The following is a 25,179-nucleotide window of genomic DNA, read 5'->3' on the forward strand; positions in this document are numbered from 1 at the left end:
TAATTATTTATTTATATCATTTATAGTCCACCTTTCTCGCTGAGTGTCAAGGCAGATAACATAGTGTGAGATTAGTACAATATCAATAAACAATGTCATAGGGTAAATAAATGCAAGTTTACAAAGACATAGCATTAGCAAGAATCTGATACAGAGTTGAAGAAATGCTGAAACAGAACATAAGTAGTTCTAGGACTGACATTAGACAGCACAGCAGGGTCATACTTAAAGGAACAGCATAGGACTATATAAGCACAGTTATTATTATGCCAGTTTCTAAGGTACCACTGCCAAAAAATGATTACAGATAATAAGAAAGGGACAACTGTTAAAAATAGTAGGCACTCTCTCTGGAGCGTCAAAATACAATAAAGAGTCCCCCCCCCTCTCCTTTGCTGCCTTCCCAGAGCACTGGATAAGAGTATTTAGCTAATGAAATGTTATTAACAGTGAAATCCTAAACAGAGTTACTCTGCTTAGGATTTCAGTGTAAGAGATGCACATCTGGAAGGGGTAAGTCTCCTGTAACCGAAAAGGCACCTGAAGAAGTGCAATCCTAAACAGATTTTATGGACATCCGAGGGGTGTCAGGACCGCAGTGGAACAGCCGGATTTCAATCACGCCGATCTGGATTTAAAATGCTTCCAGATTACTCCGGGGGTCGCCTCTGCAGCTGTGCAGCAGCAGGACAAAACGAAACCACAACTACTGCAGCAACCGCCGGTCTACTGCTGCAGCGCGATTCTGCTCGGCAAGGCTGGCTATGGGAGCCGTCCAAGCAGGGAGCCGCTGGAAAAGCCTACAACCAACAAAGCAAGGAACAACTCACAACCGGGGGTATAAAGAAATTTCATTATCCAATAAAAGACTCTATATCCAACGGGTCAAGTTGTTTAAATGATTTTTAAATATTTAAATGAGTATAGTATGTACTATAAAGGTTAAAGGAGAGAGCCGGCCCGCCCCGCCCTCTCCCAGCTCTCTTCCCCAGCAGGGTCACCTGAGGTCACGGCAGAGACCGCACAGCGAGAACTCCCCTCCGCGCACGCGCACAATACCCCCGCTGCCCTCTACAGGGCTCTTGGCGAAGGAGGGGAATCACCACCAGCCATCTGCGGTTGTTTTCTAGTACAAGACTGCAAACGCATGCGCACTTTCGATCTAGGGAACCACAGGGCCCAGTCCGCCGCTCTCCCTGCAACCTTGCCCCTTACCCGCTTCCCCAGCGCAGGCGCATGACAGCCGGAGACTCTTTTGGCGGAGCCGCTTGGAGACGGCCGCGGCGACGGCGGCTGTTTTGCCGGTACCCCGCGAGGGCAGAGCATGCGCAGTGGCGAAGGGTCCGTGGGCCTGCCGTGAGGAAAAGCGGGGAGAGAAGAAGTCCGCTGTGCGGAAGCTGAAGAAGAGCGCGGGAGGCGGCGGCACAGTAAGGGCCGGGCAGAGGGGACGGCGGGGCGGGCAGGGGGCCGCCGGCGGTCTGAGGGGAGCCGCGGAGGCTTCTCCCGCGGGAAGGCGAACTTCGAGAGGCGCGCAGACGCAGGACCTCGCGGGGTGCCCCTGAGGCGAGGCCTCGCCTGACCCGCCGGTCGGGCCCTGCGGGGGGAGCCGTTGCTTTCTCTCGCCTCCGGCCGCTCCCGCCTTCGCTGCTCGGGCGCCCTGCGGGGGCGGCCGCCGGGCAGCCCGGCCCGTTTCGTAACGAGGACCCGAGGCGGAGGCGGCCTCCTTCCTGTTCCCGGCGGCGCCCGCTCCGGCGCCCCTGCGGGGAAGGGCGTCGCGTGGGGGGGGGCCTTCGCCCCTCCCGGGAAGAGCCCGCGCGGACAGGCAGCGCCTCCCGTGGAGGTGCCGGAGCCTCTCCCGCGGTCCGCGTTCGGGCGCCGGCGAAGAGGGGTTTCCTCGCGTGGCTGGCGGGCGAATCTGGGGCATTGGAGCACGGCGGCGGGCGCACCTCCCTGCGCTTCTTGGCCGCGGTCGGGACCCGAGAGGGAGCGGTCAGGTGCCGAGCCGGCTGTCGGGCTCTCAGCTTCGGTAGGCAATGACAGAATGCGCCCTTTTGAGTTAACGGGGATGTCATTACACCTTTGCCGTGCATTGGTGCGCGCGCCTGTGTTTCTAATTTTGTGTTGCCTGAAGTGGAAAGGCTGTTGAAGTGGAAAGGCTATTCCACTAGCATTCTTCTTCCAGTAGAACAGAGCAAGAGTCCAGTAGCGCCTATGAGACTAACAAAATTGGTGGAAAGGAATGAGCTTTCGTGAGTCCCAGCTCACCTCTTCAGCACATGTCCAGTAGTGCCTATAAGACTAACAAAATTGGTGGAAAAGAATGAGCTTTCATAAGTCATAGCTCACTTCTTCATATCCCTGGCCCATCCAGGTCAAGGCAGGACTGGGGAGACCCAGAATTAAAACTCAGTTTGTTATGAAACGTAACTGGGTGATCATGGGGCCAAGTTATCCTCTCTCTGTTGAATCTACCTCACAGGGTTGTTTTGAATGTAAAGCCGGAGGAGAGACCTAAGTATGCCAGACTGAACACCGTGGAAAACAAGTGAAGTCAAAATGCACTAACAGTGCAATCCTCATAACACTTTCCTGGGAGTAAGTCCCGCTGAATGGAGCCAAGTATGATCCAAGAAGGGTTAAAATTGCTCTCTACACCTTGACTGCCTTTCCCCTTGCCAGAAGCTTTGAAATGCTGCCTGGTGGATGGTACTCAGGAATCGCTGTATCTGACCAAAGTCTGGGGGAACAAAAGGTTGAATGGTTTGAATCATCCCTATCATTAAAATATCTGAAGAAGTGAGCTGTGTTTCACGAAAGCTCATACCCTACCACCACTTTTGTTAATCTCATAGGTGCTTCTGGTCTCTTGCTCTTTCCTACTGCTACAGACAGACTAACTTGGCTACCTATCTTGTTCTTCTTTTAGTATGCCTCTTCTTCTTTTCCTAAATGATGTGCATATGCAATCCCTAAGTTACTGTTGTCACTGCTAGCTTTGGTGTTCAGTTCTTTAGGAATGGCCTGTAGTGGCAAGCTGGGAGGAACCTATGGCAAAAGAAGGGTAATGTTGCTTAAGGATTGCACGCCTTTCCTCGGTGGGCTTTAACAGTGCAATCCTCAGCAGAGTTGCTCCAGTCTAAGCTCATTGATTTCAGTGGGCTTAGACTAGAGTAATTTCTTAGGATTTCCGAAGTGCTGGAAAATGTCTGTGTTAAAGTAAAGCTTTTGATAAGGTCCCCCCGTTAACTCAAAAGGGCACATTCTGTCAGTAAAGCTTTTGATAAGGTCCCCCATGACATTCTGATGGGCAAACTGGAAGACTGTGGAGTAGACTATAGGACAGTTCGGTGGATAGGGAACTGGTTGGAGGACCACACTCAAAGAGTGGTGGTGAATGGTGTTTCATCAGATTGGAGGGAGGTGTCCAGTGGGGTGCTGCAGGGCTCGGTTTTGGGCCCGGTACTTTTCAATATTTTTATGAATGATCTGGATGAAGGAGTGGAAGGGCTGCTCATTAAATTTGCTGATGATACCAAATTGGGAGGAGTAGCAAACACCCAAGAAGATAGAATTAAAATTCAACAAGACCTGAATACTCTGGAGAAGTGGGCAGCTGTGAATAGGATGAAATTCAACAAAGATAAGTGCACAGTATTACATCTGGGCCACAAAAATGAGAAGCACAAATACTGGATGGGGGATGCACTTCTGGGCAGTAGTATATGTGAAAGGGATCTTGGGGTAAGAGTGGACTGTAAACTGAATATGAGCGGTCAGTGTGATGCGGTGGCAAAAAAGGCTAATTCAATCCTGGGTTGTATCAAAGGGGCCATAGCGTTGAACTAACAGGAGGTCATAGCCCCTCTCTATACTGCCTTGGTCAGGCCACACCTGGAGTATTGTGTGCAGTTCTGGAGGCCTCACTTCAAAAAGGATGTGGACAAAATCGAGAGGGTACAGAGGAGAGCGACGAGAATGATCAGGGGTCTGGAGACTGAGCCCTACGAGGAAAGGCTGAGGGCCTTGGGAATGTTTAGTTTGGAGAAGAGGAGGTTGAGGGGGGACATGATTGCTCTCTTTAAATATTTGAAAGGCTGTCATTTGGAGGAGAGCAGGGAGCTGTTCCAGTTGGCAGCAGAGGGTAGGACGCGAAGCAATGGGCTAAAACTACATGCACAAAGGTACCGGCTGGATATTAGGAAAAACTTTTTCACGGTCAGAGTAGTTCAAAGGTGGAATCAGCTGCCTAGGGAGGTGGTGAGCTCCCCTTCACTGGCATTTTTCAAGAAGAGGCTGGATGAATACTTGTCAGAGATGCTTTAGGCTGCTCCTGCACTGGGCAGGGGTTTGGACTAGATGGTCTGTATGGCCCCTTCCAACTCTGTGATTCTATGAAGTGTTGGTAGGGTAGGTGCTTGGAGGGGAGTGATCCCCTCTAAGGAACAATGTATGTCTTGTGTGTGATGAAATAGCGCATGCACACGTGGAAACAGACATTTCTGAAAGTTAGTTGGAGTGCCTTGAGGGTGTGAGATCTCTCTGTCTTTCTCTCTGAGGATCTGATACAAGGTATCAGTCATGCTGCCTGTGGGGGTTCCTCTGCCTCACTTATGCTCAGATTGTATACTTGTAAATAAAGTAGCTATTACAAAATGCAGCCAGTCTCCTGTGCTCTGTTCTCCAAAGCCACACCAGATAAACACTGCCCCTGCATTTTCTCACCACTCAGGGAAGGGGGACTATGTAATAGTACGCTTATTAAGAAGTAATCATGTTGAATGTGGCAAGACTTAATTCCAAGTGAGGAAGAGTTCAAATAAAACAATAAAAATACTGGCTAGTTTTTGTTCTGGTTAGGCTTGGAAAGACGTATAAACCTTTTTGAATGAAGGACTCAGTCACTGAGAGGACTAATAGGCATATAGCTAAAATCTAACAAACTTTATGTGTAATGTATTAAGTGACCTTTCTTGCTTTAAGTGTGTACATAATTTTATTAACGTTAGGTCTTGAATAGTGTAAAAGAAGAAACAGGTGGGGTTACAGGTATCTGCTTGGGAAAAATAATTTGGAATGTACAGGAATCTTCCAGTTAAGTACTCAACCAGAGTATAGTATGCCAGATGGACTGTTAAAACTGCCTCTGTTTGATGAACAGCAGCATGGCTTTTAAAAAACTTATCTGTATGACTGTCCTATATCATAATACAGTTGACACTTGTAGTAATACTTAATGTCCTACTTTTTTCCTGCTATGTAAGCTCAGTTTACATGTAACTCCATCGAGACACCAGCTTAGCTTCAAGGATACATTTAGGAGCTCCTTAACCACCCACTGTTCCTCATTATTTATTCAGAGATTGTTTTCCATACCTTTCATTTTTAATTTTTTTAAATTAAAAATCGTAGAACAATTTTTTGTTGGCTATATAGAAAACAAGGTTACATGATTTCAGGTAAGGTATGCAGATCAGAATAGAAGCAAAGCTACGCCTTTCAGTTTGGACAACCACTTTACAGATCTGATGTCACTGCTCCACTCATTCAGTGCTGTGTACAAGGGAGTCAGTCCTTTGGTAGCTCGCAGTATAACTTCCAATCTCTGATTTTAGGAATGGATAAAAAAAACCCTCCCAAAATATCCAAATGAGATAATAAAAAGTGTACTTTAAGTTGATGGGGCCTTTATAAACACTTGGTATGAGTAGCTTCATTTATGTGAAGAGCTTCTGGAACATAACTTGTAAACTTGGGAGTGAAAAAAAGAAAGTGGACATGTTGCATCATAGTGAAAGTTCTTCTTGGACAGATTTCACTGAATTGCTTATTTTGAGGTTGGATTAAAATGTGTTGCTGCTGTATGTTTTGTTTGAGGTTTTTTAATCTCAGATTTCTGAATTATTCATGTTTTACTGTATTAATGTTTTTGAAGTTTTTATTGTGTATTATCATCTGTGAAAACCACTCTTCCCTCTGCCAAGCTGCATTTGAATTTATTTCCTCAGGTAAAAGCGAAAAATATGCACAAGTCTGTGGATCACAGCCATAAGGGTTTGCTCTGCATATATTTCAACAATGTAAATAAATATTGGAATGTGATTATTGTCTCATAAGAACATAACTGCTATGTTGGGTTAGAATGATGGTTACTAGCTCAGGATTATATCATATCATATGTCAGTAGTTGGCCACATACCACAAGAAAATACATAGTTAGGATATGATAGCAGTATGCAGTCCCTTATTATTGGTCCTTAGCTCCTGCTACATAGAGATTATATTTCTAACTTTCAAAGGTAATTGCACCAGTCTTTCTATGTATCCTTTGCAGTCTTTTAAAAAGCCTTTTATCACACTGGAATTTCACAGATGCAGCACATACTGCCTGATAGAAATACCTCTATTTATTCTCTACTTTTCTCTCTATTAGGTACTCAAAGTGGCATTCAGTATGCTTCCCTTCTCCATTTTATCCTCACAATAACCCTTTGAGGTAGGTTAGGCTGAGACTGTGCATCAGGCCCAAGGTTCACCTAGTAAGCTTCTATGGCAGATATTTTGTGGGGGTGGGGGCATCTTAATCCCTACCAGTAGTAAATTTTCTTAGATGAATATTTTTAGCATATGTATAATTTTTTCTAGATTTTTTTTACTAGTCCATAATTTTGAAGTTCTATCGTATTCTCTCCCCACCTCCAGTTATTTCTAAGCAAACTAGTTTTAAGCTTTCCTCCATAAGATGAACAACTCCCAAGTAAGTTTAGGGAGCAAGCTTAAGCAGGTCTGCACTGAATTAAGTCTCATTTTATTCAGTGTGACTTATTTCCAGGAAAGTGTTCTTTGGTTTGTAGCATTAGTGCACTTCTACTACCTTTAATTTTGAGACAGGACAGCTGATTGTGCCATAGACTTACAACCACTTTATTGCAATACTTAACTTTTTATACATTTTGTGATGCCATCTGGGTTCTAAGCAACTTATCTGACTATAAAAGGCAAGACTTTTATAATGTGGGATCTGTTATGAAGCATTAATATTGTTAAGTTGTCTTTATATTTGCTACCTGGAATATTTCAGTTTTATTATTTGTGAATGTGACCAGACTGCTCTGTACTTTCCTTTATTAGAAGTTGCTATTATGAAGCTGAGTAACAGTTTCCATATTACTTCATATTGAAAATCAAATAAATATAGCCATCAAAAGGGATTATATCATTTTTTAAAAAATTATGGTTACAGTGTTAGTTCACTTGCCTTTGTACATTTCCTTGGAATATTATGTAACACCCTTGAGGTGCCAGTGTAATGTCCTGCTTTCTGATTTTTTATTTATTTTTATTTAAAATATTTTATTAGGCACCTTTCTACTTATGGCACTCAAAATTTTTACAATATAAAAACAGCAATAATAAAATTACATAAAATACAGTAAAAATTTAAAAAACCCGAATTAATCAAATGGAGTCCTAAATAAAACGGTCTTCAACAGCATACTAAAACTTGACAGCAAGGGGGCCATATGTAGTATGCTGGGGCAGTATGCCAGTTATGCCCCATTGTAAACACTTTATTAGTAGTGGTTACTAACGAAATATGTTAGTCTTTTCTCACTTCCCCTATCTCCTATGAAACCAGATTCTGTATCAACTGTGTTGATACTCTGTAGTGTTTATGCTGCAAGCAGACTGTGGTATATGAGAGTGGCATGCATGGTGTTTTCTTCTACTAAAGAGTTACTGGCTCTGTAAGATTTGAAGGGAGATGGAGAGTATGGCACACAGCATGTTGTACAGGACTGATGTATGGCAGATGTACAGAGCTTTCTTCTTTTTTCTTCCAGCTCATAGTTTGGTCTAGGAAGAATGTCTCAGCATCACCCTCAATAGGGTAAGTACAAGATGCTGTTCAGGTATACTCGATACAACATTTTAGTCTTCAGGGAGGGCACACAGTCTGCAATAGAGCATCCATATTTCTGTACTAGTAAAGTCCGTTGTGGGGAAAAATACAACAGGCTCTAGAAAGGGGAGGGCGGGCAGGTGGGCATTGCCTCCTCCTCCATGACTGATCCCAGTTGGGTGAAGGTGAGGGGTGGACATTACCACCTCCTCTGCTCCTGATCCTAGTCGAGTGAAGAGGCGGTGGGCATTGCACCTGCTCCGCTACTGATCCCAGCTGGGTGAAAGCAGGCAGGCATTGCCTCGTGCTCCGCGCCTGATCTTGGCCAGGTGAAGAGGGGGCAAGCATTGCCTCGTACTTCGCACCTGATCCTGGCTGGGTGAAGGGAGGGGCAGGCTTTGCCGCCTGCTCTGCGCCTGGTCCTGGCCAGGTGAAGAGGGATTGGACATTGCCTCCTGCTCCATGCCTGATCCTGGATGGGTGAAGACGGGAGGTGGGCATTGTCATCTGCTCTGCTTCTGATCCCAGAAGGGTGAAGGTGTGTGTGTGTGGGGGGGCAAGTATTACTACCTGCTGCATGCTTGATCCCAGGTGTGTGAAAGGGGGGGCAGGCATTGCCACCTGCTCTGCACCTGATCATGGCTGGGTGAAGTTGGGGGGGGGGGCAGCCATTGCCACCTGCTCCGCTCCTGACCCCAGCAGGGTAAAGATAGAGGGTGGGCATTGCCACCTGCTCTGCCCCTGATTCCATCCGGGTAAAGGGGGTGGGCATTGCTGCCTGCTTTGCATCTGATCCCAACAGGGTGAAGGAGGGAGCAGGCATTACCACCTTCTCCACTCCTGATCCCAGCAGGGTGAAGGCGGGGGGTGGGTGGGCATTGTCCCCTGCTCCGCACCTGATCCCAGCTGGGTGAAGGCGGGGGGTGGGGGGGCGGCCATCGCCACTTGCTCCATGCCAGATCCCAGCTGGGTGAAGGCGGCGGGCAAGTATTACCACCTTCTCTGCTCCAGATCCCAGCTGGGTGAAGGGGGGCTGGCGTTGCTCCCTGCTCCACTCCTGATCCCAACTGGGTGAAGGCGTAGGGTGGGCATTGCCCTCTGCTCTGCTCCTGATCTCAGCTGAGTGAAGGTGGAAGGCGGGCATTGCCACCTGCTCCTCTCTTGTTTGAATTTACTCATGAGAAAGGAACTTTTGAAAGCATCCGTAAAATATTCTAGGTTTTAAGGTACTATTGACATGGTTGTTACTTATACAGCAAAGGTTCCTTGTATAGTGTACCAAGAAGAAACATAATAAGGGAGCTCAGGCACATCTAGAGATAGTAGAAAATGTGGTAGGACACCTGAGTGGCTAGTTGACATTGACAGAGAGGTTGTGGAGAGGCATATGGCTGCACTGGATGAATACAAATCCCCTGGGCTGGATGGGATGCACCCAAGAGTGCTGAAAGAACTTTCTAGAGAACTTGCAGAATCCCTGTCCATCATCTTCAAGGCCTCCTGGAGGACAGGGGATGTGCTACAAGATTGGAGAAGAGCGAACGTTATCCCGATCTTTAAGAAAGGGAAGAAGGATGACCTGGGAAACTACAGGCCAGTCAGTCTGACTTCTGTTGCTGGGAAGATATTAGAACAGATTTTAAAGGGATCAATCTAAGCATCTGAAGGACCGCTCAGTGATCCGGGGAAGTCAGCATGTTTTTGTCCCTAACAGATTTTGCTAGACCAACCTGGTTTCCTTCTTTGATCGAGTGACCAGCTTACTGGATCGGGGGAACTCTGTTGACGTGATTTATCTGGATTTCAGTAAAGCTTTTGATAAGGTCCCCCATGACATTCTGATGGGCAAACTGGAAGACTGTGGACTGGACTATAGGACAGTTAGGTGGATAGGGAACTGGTTAGAGGACCGCACCTAAAGAACGGTGGTCAACGGCATTTCATCAGATTGGAGGGAGGTGTCAAGTAGGGTGCCGCAGGGCTCAGTTTTGGGCCCAGTACTTTTCAATATTTTTATCAATGATCTGGATGAAGGAGTGGAAGGGCTGCTCATTAAATTTGCTGATGATGCCAAATTGGGAGGAGTAGCAAACACCCAAGAAGATAGAATTAAAATTCAACAAGACCTGAATACTCTGGAGAAGTGGGCAGCTGTGAATAGGATGCAATTCAACAAAGACAAGTGCACAGTATTACATCTGGGCCACAAAAATGGGAAGCACAAATACTGGATGGGGGATGCACTTCTGGGCAGTAGTATATGTGAAAGGGATCTTGGGTTAAGAGTGGACTGTAAACTAAATATGAGCGGTCAGTGTGATGCAGTGGCAAAAAAAGCCAATTCAGTCCTGGGTTGTATCAAAGGGGCCATAACGTTGAACTCACAGGAGGTCATAGCCCCTCTCTATAGAGCCCTGGTCAGGCCGCACCTGGAGTATTGTGTGCAGTTCTGGAGGCCTCACTTCAAAAAGGATGTGGACAAAATCGAGAAGGTGCAGAGGAGAGCGATGAGGATGATCAGGGGTCTGGAGACTGAGCCCTACGAGGAAAGGCTGAGGGCCTTGGGAATATTCAGTTTGGAGAAGAGGAGATTGAGGGGGGACATGATTGCTCTCTTTAAGTATTTGAAAGGCTGTCATTTGGAGGAGGGCAAGGAGCTGTTCCAGTTGGCAGCAGAGGGTAGGACCCGAAGCAATGGGCTTAAATTAAATGCACAAAGGTACCGGCTGGATATTAGGAAGAACTTTTTCATGGTCAGAGTAGTTCAAAAGTGGCATCAGCTGCCTAGGGAGGTGGTGAGCTCCCCCTCACTGGCAGTTTTCAAGAAGAGGCTGGATGAATATTTGTCAGAGATGCTTTATGCTGATCCTGCCCTGGGCAGGGGGTTGGACTAGATGGTCTGTATGGCCCCTTCCAACTCTATGATTCTATAAGGGCTTCTAATCCATAGCTTTGACTGCCTTACAAGTCTGGGCAGTTTGAAAGGATAGACAAGTTCTCATGAACACATAATTGGCAAGAAGATTGACTCCCTTTGGCTATACTAGAGTGTCTATTTCTCTTCAGGCCTTCCTACTTATTCCTTCTTTTGCTTAGCTTCTAGCCTTGAACCCTGCAGCTGTCCTGTGTTGTGCTCCTTCTTCTCATATTGTAGTATTGAACACTTGACAGTGTATCTTGTGGCATGCTTTTCTATTCCAAAGAGATAGACTGTGGTATTAAAATAAGCCCAGTGGCACCTTAAATAGTACTTCCAATTAGATCTTGCTAAACTTGAATTATTTGGGCAGTCTCTGACAGGCTTGTTTCAGTAACTTGAAGCTAGATTATGGTACATCTGCCTTTAAGGAAAATACTGGTTTTTTGTGGGGGGTGGGGAGCAGTGGTTGTGGCAAGTTTTGACCCAGTACTTGTTGTTTATTTTAGTTATGAGTTGGATGCATCCCCCTCCTTGTATAAACAAAATGTGTTTTTGCTTACCTACACAAGTGTGTGGAATCTTCCAATCATAGCCCTCTGTGCCACATCCTGTTCTTGGCACAGGGGATACAGGAAAGACATGGGAGAGAGGAGGGGAAGTTATTTTCTTTTGAGTGGAATTCTTCTTGCAGATCTCTGTATCCCATCCTATGTTTCTTATTTCACCTTCCAAACAGTGTTTCCCAAGACAGTTGATGTACAATCAAACCATTAAAAGTAATACTGAAAACTATGATAATTAATATCAGTAGCTGACTCACAAAAGTGTGGCTTAAGAATCAACAGAACAAACCCCACTAACATGACTAACAGAAAATAAGGTTCTCATCTGTTCCCCAAAAGCTGACCTAAACAGATATATTTGACCCTCCTGCCAGAAAAGAAAAACAAAAAACAAGGGAGTTCACTCTCTCAAATTCCAGCAGTAGGTAATTCCATTATCCTGGAGCACCACAGTGATTTTTTGTTGAAGATAACCAAATGTCATAAGCTGCTGCTTTTAGAGAAGGGCAGGTATTTAATGGCTGACACCATCATGACATAAAACTACTGAGAAAGTACCATAACATTGCATGAATACACAACCTTGAAAGGTCAGCTTTAGGCTGTAGGTAATCAATTTCTCCAATTTGTTTCATACCTTGTAATTACAGGTAACGACACTGATACAGTTAGGAAGTTCATGCATTAGGCAAATAGGCAAGTTTTTTACCAAGTCTGTTGGGCTTTTCTGAAACCATTGGCTTACATTCCTGTTTAATCCATGGTTGACTATTTGCAACAAGCTGTGATATCTTGAGCTAGTGGGGCATAAAGTGTTTTTAGACTGTTTTTTAATATAGCAGTAATGTTATTTTATCTAAATGTTTTAATATGTTTGTTACCTGCATTAGGTCCTGAGATGCTTAGAAGAAAGGTGTGTATGTAAAAGTTTTAAATAAATAAAATAATCATTTACGTGTGTATGTGAAAAACATTTTCTATCCTGAGTATTTCAGGTGACCTTGTTTGTTAAAAATAATTTTCACTGAAATGCTTGTTCATTTAACTACTATTATCAACTTCCTACGGGCATAATGCAAATCATGTGTTGTAAGTTGAATATTAAACAAGTAACTGAGTATTTTATTACTCAGACTGGAGGAGTGGCCTGTTAATCAGTGATTTCATGTGAGGCTCTTGGTCAGTGTTTAAATTGTTGTGATTTAATTCTATTTGCGCATTATCACTACAGATAATTTGTCTAAGCAGCATAATGTTCAGAAAACCTCAGTGCTAGAATAATATGTGTTACGGTTAGGAAATGAGGGAGAGTGGCTTTTGTTGCTGGGAACAACCTCAGACCAAGGTTACCCTGGAAAGCATCCTGGTAGTCGTTTGCCACCACTTGGGTATCTCCTGAGAACATCTAGACTGATTTGCTAGGAAGGTGCCCTTCCAGCACAGTCTGAGCACAGTAATGGGGAAACCCTGAGAAAAGACCTCATAGCAAGCTAGGTAATGCCCAGGCAATCTGGCATGTAGAAAAGAGATTCAGAGAAATATCCCAGAGAAATGTATTTGTTCTAAGGAAGCCAGAAAATGTCTTTGTAGAAAGAGGGTTTTTATAGAAAAACAGGCAAATGGTGGGTGAATTCAAAAGGTAGGAAGAGGACAAAAATACAAAACATAGGGGAAAGCACACTAACACATAGTGCAGTGTCTCATATAAAAACTAATGTTGAGCTAACTCACCTAAGTACATTTCACCTAAGTTGTAGCAGTTTCCTCAGAGCATGTACAGAATTCCTTGCAGGACCAAGATCTTGGGGTCTGCAGATGTTCCAAAGTGGAAACAAAGAAAAGTCCAGAGTACTCAGATATTTATGGGCAATGGAGTCTGACAAGCCAGCCTCCTGGCTTTGATTAGCAGTTTGATTAGCAAATTAACCAATCCCAAGCAAAATTCCATCTTTGATATCAGAGACTATTTCTACTCATCAGAGAACTATTACAGGATGGCTTTGCCAGAAAGGGGATCTGGCTGCAACCAGTTGCTCTTTGTCAAAACAGCTTTAAGTTGGCCAGGTAGTCCCAATGAAGGATAAAGCATTATTCGCATGTAAACCGCAGGGGTCCTGGAACTTAGATGCTCTAGGCGGCACTCTTGAGCCACACTGAATCTTAGGGTTCTGTCACAATATGTAAAAAAATGAATGCATGCACTGTAAGGGTAATAAAAATAGCAACATATCCAAGATTGTCTGACATATGTTTCTTGAAACTTAATTGATTTATAGCATGGTCTGGTAATTAAAAACTCCTTATGAATGTGCAGTTCCTGTACTCACAGAAAGCATTTAACAGTTTTCTTCAGCAGTATATATTTATTTGAGTTGTTCAACGTACAGAGCATACCTGGCAATTATCTTTAGTAAGTACAGACTGTCCTCTTCAGAAATGAAAGTATCACTATAAACCAAGTTATACATGGGCACATGGTTCTTACTTAGTCTAATATCCACAGGATTAATTATGTTCACAGTCTGCTGAAACTTGGACTAGATGGTCTGTATGGCCCCTTCCAACTCTATGATTCTATGAACTTCTTAATTTGATTCTGGAGTCCAATTTTGGACCTGTTTTTTTTTTTAAAAAAAACTAATCAGATGCTTGCTTTTTGGTGATACAGTTTCACCTTGCCTCTGGTAGGTTTGTAAGCAATTTTATTTATTATCTGTGGCAGCTTTATTCCCAAGTGTCTTACAGATATCCCAAGCAGCTTACAACCACCAGAATAGGGCTTTGCAAACTGCTTCTAGAAGCTCATTCATAATTAGATGTAAAACTTTTGGAAAAACATTTTTCCTGTTTGTTTTTTTTAATCTGGATATTTTGGGAATTGTAATATATGCATTGAAATATATGCATTACTTTCCTATCAATTGTAAGCCTATTCTGCTTTAACAACTTAAAGTGCATCATTGATAATGGGCAGGGAAATCTTGAGGGCCGCTGGCATAATTGCGGTGCCACTAGTCTGCTTCCCATTGAAGCACAGGAACAGATGGCATAGCAAGCATGCTGGAGTCCATAGCAACCCCGGCCACAACCACCAATCATGCAGCGGCAGGCGATGACGCACACATACTGAGTGGCACACGCAGGTGCAGCCAATCCCTGGCTACTGTCCCCTGAAACCTGGCTACTGCCCCCCACATAGAGCCAGCAGATAGGGAGGGAAGATCCCAAAACACTGGCATCCTACTGGAGGAACATTGCCCAAGGGGCTTCCTTCCCAGCCCAGAGGGGATGGCTAACCCTATGGCACACAGGACACCCAATCCCTTCTCTGGCAAGGGCCAGGCTCACAGCAAAAGTGCTGCCTACACACAACCAGTAAATAACAACCAAGGTGAACTCCACAGGTTTTGAAACCTCTCACCATGCCTCTAACATCAATACCAAGAAGGGAGGTTCCAAAGAGACATGCCAGCAAGCATGTCTGGAGACTGAGCCCTACGAGGAAAGGCTGAGGGCCTTGGGAATGTTTAGTTTGGAGAAGAGGAGGTTGAGGGGGGACATGATTGCTCTCTTTAAATATTTGAAAGGCTGTCATTTGGAAGAGGGCAAAGAGCTGTTCCAGTTGGCAGCAGAGGGTAGGACACGAAGCAATGGGCGCACAAAAGGTACCGGCTGGATATTAGGAAAAACTTTTTCACGGTCAGAGTAGTTCAAAAGTGGAATCAGCTGCCTAGGGAGGTGGTGAGCTCCCCTTCACTGGCATTTTTCAAGAAGAGGCTGGATGAATACTTGTCAGCGATGCTTTAGGCTGATCCTGCACTGGGCAGGGGGTTGGACTAGATGGTCTGTATGGCCCCTTCCAACTCTATGATTCTATTCTATGATTAGGCACCCCATTACAGCCCTGACCCCACCACCAGCCAGGTGGGGAATATTGCACAGACAGGCATGGCCCAGTGGAGTGGCACTGTGATAGCATGATTGGGGCTCCTGATTTGAACCCCATATGACCAAAAGCAGGCAAAAGCTCTGGGGCTCATTTTTGTTCCCCCAGTGGCCAGTGAGGGAATGGCACAGGCTAGCCAATGGGTCACCCCAAGGAGCAATCATTTTGGTTGGGAAACCCCTCTGCTGTGCCCATGCCAGTGGATCCTTTGCATGGTTTCCCCATGCATTCACTAACAATCTGCATGACATCAGATGCCAGTAGTCCTGTAAGAGAGTCTGGGACTCAGCCCCCTTTCCCAGAGTGGCCTCTCACTCTGGGAAACATGTCTGTTCCCTATTCAAGCTACATGCAGCAGCCAGCAGAATATGTGTGTAGGGAAGGCGGGTGAGGAGCTAAGTGTGGGGCCAGCCTCCAAGGTGCTATTGGACCCCTGCTATGTTTGTCTGTAGTGCCCCAGAAGGGTCCATGGTCTCACCCCACCAGAAGAATGTGTAGCATAGAAGAGCTGCTGTAGCGTACTGGTTAAGTGGTTGGGCTGCAAATCAGCACTCTGCTGGTTTGAATCCCACTACTGCCATGAGCTCAGCAGGTGATCATGGGTAGCCACTCCTCTTAGTCCCAGTTCCCTAGCTGCATTGTGGGAATGATAATAACTCTGGCTGTCTTCACCTCTCTGAGTAGGCACTAATTTGTCTAGAAGAGTGGTATATAAATCTTACGCTGTTGTTAATAATAATATTACTAATAATAATATCATCATCCTTGGGGAGGGGGGAATTGCCAGGAAATCCACCTGAGGCAGATGCTGTTGCCATCCAAAGGACACTTAACCTGCCCAGTGTGGAAGTGCTCAGTGACTGTGAATGATTGATATACTGTTGCTGGTGCTGCTAAGCGGTCTGATTCTAAAAGAGAATGAGTCCCAGGGTTGCTTGGCCAGCTGATAACACTCAGTACAGTGGGGTATCTCCCAGATGTGGCCACCAACAGTTGTGCCCGTTCATTACCAAGGAAGGGGGTCCCTTTCAAGGGAGGCTGGGGCAGGGATGAAAACATTGGGTGGGTATAATTTCCCTCTTTCATGGAATTTTTTATAGGAAAATACATTTTTAAATTGAAGCTACTGATTTTTCAAGGTGAACTTTATCATTTCTACTGCTACAGACTAACATGGCTACTCATCTTGATCTGACTTTATAATTGTAGTGTCACTTATTGTTTTATTATTATGCTTTGGTTTAAATTGAGAGTTGCTTTAGGAGCATGTGCTAGGAAGCATTAAGAAAAAAATAACAAGCGGAAATCTCATACAGAGCTAGGACAAGTATAAGCACTTTCTCGCAACATATTAAACGATGTGGAGATTACCCAGTAGGAACATACTTACAGTAATATAGTCTATGGTCCCTATCCCTAGCTCTTTGGCCCACTCGTCCTCTGGTCAGGTTTCCCATCATAAACACCAAGAGCCCTGTTGGAACAGACCAAATGTCTAGATTTAGCATTCTGCATCACACAAGAGCCAGTCAGATGCTGCAGGATACCTGCAAAGAGGAAATGAAGACAATGTCCCTCATCCACTGCTGTCTCTCCCACAACTGAGGTTTTCAAATGTTGGGGAGCTTTCTTGTCTATATGCTGAATTTGTTTAATGCCCTTGTAAATAAGTTTAAGCTACTGGTTATGATCAAAAGTTGTGGCAATGGATCCCACTGTCAGACTGTGGCTAAATAAGGCTCTCTCTACAGAATTCCCTTTAGAAGCAAACACAAGTCCATTGTTTGAGAAAGGAAACTTTACTGCAGAAAAGGTCCATTATAGTCCACTGTCCTGAATAGGAGAATCAGGATGGTACATGATCATTGTTACCAATGAAGGGCAAGCATAAGGTACAGAGTAACAATACCCATCTGGATTAGCCTCCCCCCACAGTTCTCAAAACAACATCGCTCAGTCCTGGGAAGCTGCTCTCTTCAAGGCCAATGCTTAGTGGAACGGTGTTAGACAAAACAGTCTCCTCCGGTGGGAATGCTGCCTGGGAACTGGTGCACCTGGGAAGAAAGCACTTAAACACTAGAAGCATTAGAAAATGGAGTCAGTACAGTTTAGATATACACTAGACCTGACATTCTGCCCCCCTTAAAACAGATCCCCCCCTGGCTTATATGGGTAGCGAGTATGAAAAGCTTTGGTTAATCTAGGAGCATGAACATGTGCAGAGTTCACCCATTCATCGTAACCAGAATCAAAGTCCTTCCATCTAATGAGGTAAAAAAGCTGATTTCGCTTAAGCTTAGAGTCCAAAATTTGTTGTACCTCATAGTGTATTTGATCGTCAATTAAAGTTGGAATGGGTGGAGCTCTGATGTGCCATTTGTCATCGGTGGGAGCTCTCTTTAAAAGACTGACATGGAACGTGTCATGAACATGGCGCAAGTTCTTGGGCAAAGTTACAGCAACAGTCACTTTATTTATTATTTTGCGCACAGGAAAAGGTCCTAGGAATTTTAGAGCTAGTTTGCGGCTTGTTTGAGCTAGTTTTAGGTTCTTTGTGGAAATATACACATGATCTCCCGGTTGTAAATCCCATTCGGCCACACGATGGCGATCTGCGTATTTTTTGTAATCCAGTTTGGCTTTTTCAAGGTGTTTCTTAATAAGAGTCCACTGTTGCGCCGCCTCCCCCCACCATGAAGATACATCTGGCAAGTTAGAGGAATGGAGAGGGGGAGCGTCCAACGGGAAGGGATTGAAGTGAGCTCCATAGACAATCTTGAAAGGGGCCTCTCCGGTTGAAGCGTGTACACTGTTGTTATATGAGAATTCGGCTAGAGGGAGAAGGTCCACCCAATTATCTTGTTGAAAATTAATGTAGCAACGAAGGAACTGTTCTAGTATTTGGTTTGTTTTTTCGGATTGTCCGTCGGTTTGTGGGTGGTGGCTTGAACTGATTCCTTGCTCAATATTCAACATTTTCAAAAGCTCCCGCCAGAAGTTGGCAACGAACTGTCCGCCGCGATCCGAAATCACCTTGGACGGAAAAGAATGTAATTTTACGATGTGTTTCAAAAACAAATCCGCTAGTTTCCGAGCGGAGGGTATAGCAGTACAGGGAATAAAATGAGCTTGTTTGGAGAACAGATCTACCACGACTAAAATACAATTATGTCCTTTTGAAATAGGTAGATCAGTGATAAAGTCCATAGATATTATTTCCCAAGGTCTGTTTGGCGTTTCCAATGGTTGCAGGAGCCCCGGAGGTTTTCCTTTTCTGGTTTTGGCGCTGAGGCAAACGGGGCAGGAACTAACATATTGGGAAATGTCTTTGCGCATGCCCGGCCACCAGAATTGCCTTTGGACTAGGTGCAATGTTTTCAAATACCCATAATGACCAGCAGTGGGAGCATCATGACAGCGTTGCAAGACCTCCAGCCTGAGGCTGTCAGGGACATAAAACTTGTTCCCCGCTAGCCAATCCCCTTGTGGGGATTGGGTCAGTTTGTTTCGCGGAGCTTTATCCCCCTCCCTTTCCACTTCAGTTTTAAGTTTCGATTTCCACTCTTGGTTGGCCGGGAGGGGCGGCTTGGCACGACTGCGAGTAGTTACCACGCCCCCAAGTTGCGTAGGCGAGAAGACCGTGTCGACAGTCTCCTCCCGTTTGCTCTTATGTTGGGGCATGCGCGATAGGGCGTCCGCCAAAAAGTTAGTTTTGCCCGGGAGATAATTTAGAGTGAAGTTGAATTTGGAAAAGAATTCCGCCCATCGCAATTGCTTGGCATTCAGTCTGCGTGGGCTTCGGAGGGCCTCCAGATTTTTATGATCTGTCCAGACCTCGAAAGGGTATCGCGCCCCCTCCAGCCAATGCCTCCAGTTAGTAAGAGCTGCTTTCACCGCAAAAGCCTCCTTCTCCCACACATTCCAATTCCTTTCCGCCTCCGAAAACTTTCTAGACAAGAACGCACAAGGCCGCAATCTTCCATCCTCCCCCTTTTGCAGTAAAACTCCCCCTATTGCCGTATCGCTGGCGTCGACTTGCACTATGAAAGGGGATTGTTCGTTGGGGTGGGAGAGGATGGGTTCCGTTACAAATTGCTTTTTTAGGCATTCGAAAGCAGTTTGGCAATCGGGGGTCCATTGTAGTTTGGAGGAGGGTCTTTTAGCTTGGTCCCCTTTATCCTTTGTTTTCAGCAGTTCTGTTAAGGGGAGCGTGATTTGGGCGAAATTTGCTATAAAGTCTCTATAGAAGTTGGCAAAACCTAGGAAGGATTGCAGTTCTTTACGGGTGGTGGGTGTTTGCCACTCTTGGATCGCTTGTATTTTGGCTGGATCCATTTTTAAACCCTCTGGGGAGATGCAATACCCAAGGTAAGTGAGTTCGGTTTTATGGAATTCACATTTGGACAACTTGATGGGCAGTTTATTATTCATCAAGGTGGCCAGGACCTTTTGTACCATTTGAATATGTTCTTCCTCGGTGTCTGAATAAATTAAAACATCATCAAGGTACACCACCACCCCTTTGTACAAAAATTCATGTAGAACTTCGTTTATCATGGACATGAATACAGACGGGGCTCCCGTCAATCCAAAAGGCATAACAAGGTATTCATATTGTCCGAGGGGCGTATTAAACGCGGTTTTCCACTCATCCCCTGCTTTGATACGAACGTGGAAGTAAGCATCTTTTAGATCTAATTTCGTAAAGATCTTACCTTGAGCCACGACGTTGAGAAGGTCTCGGATGAGTGGTATAGGTTAGGCGTTGTTGGTGGACACTGCATTCAGTCCTCGGAAATCTGTGCACAGTCGGAGTCCCCCATCCTTCTTTTTCACGAAGAGGACCGGAGCGGCGTGGGGACTATTGGCTGGGCGGATGAACCCTCGTTGGAGGTTGGTGTCGATGAATTTCCGGAGCTCTTCTCGTTCATGGAGACTCATGGGATAGAGTCGTCCTTTGGGCAGTGAGGCTCTGGGTAAAATTTCCACCGCGCAATCCGTTCGTCGGTGCGGGGGAAGAGTATCAGCTTCCTCCTCAGAAAAAGCATTTAGAAAAGGCCAATACGGTTCGGGTATTTGGTTGACTTCTTCTTGAGTGAGAAGGGCCTTTTCAGTATGAGTTGGATCATCACCCCAGTTTTGGTTCCAACGGTGATTTTTACAGTTGGCATGACTGAAGGTGATACATCCTTGTGCCCAGTCTATGTAGGGATTGTGATCACATAGCCACTTGCTGCCTAGAATTAACGGGTACTTGGCAGTAGAGCTGATGACAAAAGACCTCTTTTCCCAATGTTGTCCCATGCCTGTGATCACTGGGATGGTCTCAGTTGTGACAGGGTTCATATTGGTGCCATCCGTTTGTTCAAAGATTACTGGGTTTTGTAATTCCCGAGTTGGTAAGACCAGTCCATTGACTAAAGCTGGGGCGATGATGTCTCTCGAACAGCCCGAGTCGATAAGGGCTTGCACCCGAATATGCATTTGTCTCTCTGGGTTGATTAGAGTCACTGGCATGAATAAGATGGACCCAGGTGGCCGGTTCCGTGCAGGGACTGGCTTGGGGCGGATCTGTCGTTTGGGCCCTTTCACGACAGATCCATCCCAAGCCAGTCCCTGCACGGAACCGGCCACCTGGGTCCATCTTATTCATGCCAGTGACTCTGAACCGGCCACCTGGGTCCATCTTATTCATGCCAGTGACTCTGACACCCACAAGTTAATTACTTGTGTGGGAAAGTTTCTTTCTCTATCATGCTTGGCCTCTTCCTCCCTCAGCTAGTCATCTTTTTTTCTAAAGTCCTAAGCATTGTAGCCTAACCTCATAGGAAAAGTGCTGTTGCCCCATGCTTATTCTTTTCCAGCTCTACAATATATATGGTTATACTGTAAAATTATGCATCATTACAGATACAGAATTCACAGTTGGATTTTTAAGTGTTTCCCTAATAATCTCTAGCCAGCAGTGATAATTTAAATAATGTTAGCAAAAGAAGGCAAATATATTTTGTACAAGCCTGGACCCTGTGCAAGCAGCAGGGTTTGTCCATGCTTCATATCCCATATTTAGCCCATCTAACATGATGAATTTGCAGCATGGCAATTCTGACAGCTACTGATAAACAGACTGTTTACTTATGTGGGGCTACCCACCCACTTTGAGATGGGTAGCTGTATCGGTCTGCAGTTGAGCAGCAGGAAAATGTTCAGCCTCGTGTAAGGATTTGAGCCCAGTGGCTCCATAGAGACCAGCAAGATTTTCAGAGGGCAAGTTTCAAGAGCTCCCTTCTTCAGACATGAATAGGAGTCGGGATCCCTGAGCCTTTATATCCTGGCCAAAGGTGGGTGGGGTGTTACAAGAGAGGGCATCAGGATGTAAAAGTACAATGCAGCTTGATTAGATGGTAGGGGTATAGCAAATGAAAATATCAGGGTGTAAAGGAACACTCTTAAAATCTTGTTGGTTTCTAAGGAGCCACTGGGCTCAAATCCTTATGTGAGGCTGGAAATTTTCCATGAAAAAATATGTAGCAATGGTACATTTGTTAAACATTATTTAAATATATAATTATTTATTTAAAGTTGAATTGGAAAATTTTCCAATTGAGATTTTCTAGAAAGATCCATATCACTGTATTGTCGAAGGCTTTCACGGCCGGAGAACGATGGTTGTTGTGGGTTTTCCGGGCTGTATTGCCGTGGTCTTGGCATTGTAGTTCCTGACGTTTCGCCAGCAGCTGTGGCTGGCATCTTCAGAGGTGACACTGTGGCTGGCATCTTCACTGTGACACTGAGAGATCTCTGTCTTTTGGTGCTACACCTCTGAAGATGCCAGCCACAGCTGCTGGCGAAACGTCAGGAACTACAATGCCAAGACCACGGCAATACAGCCCGGAAAACCCACAACAACCATCCATATCACTGTTTCTAGCATGGACTTTCTCACCACTGTCATGCATTAAATTATCCAATATATCCCCTATACTCTTTCTTGGTTAATCACTGGTAGTTCAGTTCCATCAGTGTGTATATGAAGTTAGGATTTTTGACCTACTTTGTAGATAATTCTTTAGATTCTTTTCTTGTATCTTACTTGGGATTATTAAAATTTTAAAATGGGGGAGAAGTGAGCTGCTGTAGCACAATAGTTAAGTGGTTTGGCTGCGAATCACCACTCTACTGGTTCGAATCCCACTGCTGCCATGAGCTCAGCAGGTGGCTTTGGGTAAGCCACTCCTTTCAGCCCCAGCTCTCCAGCTGTATTTTGGGGATGATAACACTAACTTGTTCACAACTCTGGGTGGGGCACTAATCTGTCTAGAAGAGCGGTGTATAAACGCTGTCGTCATCATCGTTATTATTATACAGTTCTGCAGATTACATCAATAAGGATTCTGATGCCCGAGATAGCATTTTATCAACCCACGTGCTTTACATTTGCTTCAGATATCCTATTCAATTTTGCTGTCATTTAGGATAGGGTAAGTAAAGTTTAGTGACTCAGATCCAAACACCTATGCAGTTCAGCCCACCTGAGTGTCATGAACCAGCATACAGACTCCTCTTCCTTAGATGAGGCTGAAGACTCAGAGGAGGAGAGGGCTGGCCACTTTACACCACCACAGAAAAAGGCAGCTGGGACACCTCCTGGAGCCTGCTTTGATGTTTAGGAGGAGCCCCAAGAGCCTGAGCCAGCCTGCTCACCCTGGGAAACAGCACTGCCTTCAGACTTGGACCCTGAACCACTTCAGCCATGTTGCTGCACTCACCACTGGAATCAGACATGGCACCTTTAAGTACCAGTAGCCTGCTCCTGGAATGGAGGGACCAGTATCGCCACTTCCTAACAGTAGTTTGTAAGGCCTCAGTTCAACCGCAGCCTTTGCTGGAATAATATCTACATGATACTGTTGTCTCTAACTTCTGCCTTGACTCCTAGATCTCTGCCTTAAGAAGGACACTGAGGAGGGTTTAGCATAATATGTGGGTTAAATCCTGTTTAAAAGACACATGGACATGGGAGGGGAGTGATTTTCACCAATCCTTCCTTCCCTGGCAGCCCTCCAACCCCCTCCCTGCACCGCTCCAAGGGGTCCCCTGGTCTCCAGAAGCAGTGTTTCAGGCTCTGGTGGATGTGGAGGTGGTGAAGATGCACTTTTTGCACAGAAGTCCTTCCATGCATGGAAGTTTTAAACAGGATGCAACCCTGTCAGTACAATCTTAAGCAGAGTTACTACTGTCTAAGACCACTGAAATCTGGAGTAACTCTTCTTAGATTTGCACTGTGTCTCTTCTACAGCTGTGCCCTAAAAGACTTTTGAAACTGAGAGGACTTCTAAAAACAGCTGATTGTCAGGCTATGGCAGATAGATCCCTGTACCATTGCAGCAAGAAATCCAGGCTCTTGGTTAAATGGCTTTATTCAGAAATCAGATCATTTCCACAGATATGTCCATAGAATTACTCAGAAGTAAGGTAAGCATCTAAGCAGTAAGAACAGGTTGACATGAATGGTAACCTATAGGAAAATCCTTCCTCTTAACACACACGTTTGCTCCTTCCCCCTCCCAACAGTAAAACAGGACTTTTGGCACAAACTCACCCTGAGATCGTCTCACATATTTGTACTATCAAGTCGAGACACTGATAAAGCAAGAGATCAAAGTTGAGACACAGCAGTGCCTGGGAGCGAGCAGTATACAAGGTCAGAAGCACTGAAAGTTTCTACAGTCCGTTAGATAAGGCACCTGCAGCTTCAATAAGCCTGTGAAAGGAAACCGTTATGGCATTGGCAATATGACATCAAGTTATAGCATGAAACATTGGTTCAGAACAACAGGTCAGCATGAAGTAGTGGCATGGATGGGGCACAGACATGACACTGATATGCAACAAAGGTCCATAATTTAAAGGGGAAAAAAATCAGAGTCCTACTAGTCATCTCAAAAACAGCTCTTTGGATTCCAGCAGTCATTTTAAATGTGAGAGACTGTACATGTAACAAACCCAAGAACTTATATGGTCTCCTATGAGGTATACTATAGCTTTAAATAGTTTTCTATTTAAATATTCTTCAAACTTACTGTCCCAAGTCTATTTATCTTCTGATTTCCTTTCATTTTTTCCTCTGATAGATTGACTGCTGTTTGTTTTACAAGTCCAAGTAAATTTGGTCTGGATTTGTGTGTGTGTGTGTGTGTTTTAAAGCTTGAGATAAAAAACATTGAGGCTACATAGCAGCCTCTGGAAGGTAGAGAGAAAATTACCACTTGCTGGGATTGAAAGATTGAATTGCTGTGATAATCACTGTATCTAAAGCAGAGAGTAAATGGCTGCCTTTAAAGGACTGAAAAGCCGTGTAGTATGGGACTGTGCAAGTGATTTTGATGCGTTTTTTTGTTCAAAATGAAGGATTTCAATGATGGGTAGGACTGAGGAGGCAGACAAATTTAAATTTGCCTCTCAAACTCCCATGTTCTTATGTAGTTCAATTAAACAACTAAATAGTTACTTAACTGTATGGGGAGAACATGTCGATCTCACCAACTAATGTCAAAATAGCTTTGTTTCTTATTCCTGTCTCTCTGAGTAATCCATGTTCCATGTTCAGTCGAGATTTTGCTGCAGTTAGTGTATGTGCTTATCTCTCAGAAGAGAAACTGCTAAATTTAGGAATGGATAAACCTTGTTTGCTGTAGGCTGTTTAAAAAGACTTTGGAGATACTGCTTGTCTTAGTGTATTGGATTTATTACATGCTGTGTTATCATAGTAGCTGTTATACTTTTATTTCTTTGTGACCTTGTTGTAGAGTATTTTAGCCTGGTGTTTTTCAGGATTGAAATGAATAGA

General features: G+C 44.8%; 1 protein-coding gene across 4 annotated transcripts in view; it reads left to right on the forward strand.

Annotated features, from left to right (window-relative positions):
• The first annotated feature begins 1,182 nt into the window (after window positions 1-1,182).
• The window catches only part of CLOCK (clock circadian regulator), a 100,640-nt gene continuing 76,643 nt past the window's right edge, over window positions 1,183-25,179 (forward strand). For 3 of the 4 annotated variants that reach the window (XM_054990590.1, XM_054990592.1, XM_054990594.1), the window contains exons 1-2: window positions 1,183-1,427; window positions 7,842-7,888. The gene's annotated coding sequence lies outside the window, so the exon portion shown is untranslated. The remainder of the gene's footprint in view (window positions 1,428-7,841; window positions 7,889-25,179) is intronic. The other variant, XM_054990591.1, reaches the window with a different exon arrangement.

The sequence above is a fragment of the Eublepharis macularius genome, chromosome 10 (genome assembly GCF_028583425.1).
Source record: "Eublepharis macularius isolate TG4126 chromosome 10, MPM_Emac_v1.0, whole genome shotgun sequence".
NCBI lineage: Eukaryota > Metazoa > Chordata > Lepidosauria > Squamata > Eublepharidae > Eublepharis > Eublepharis macularius.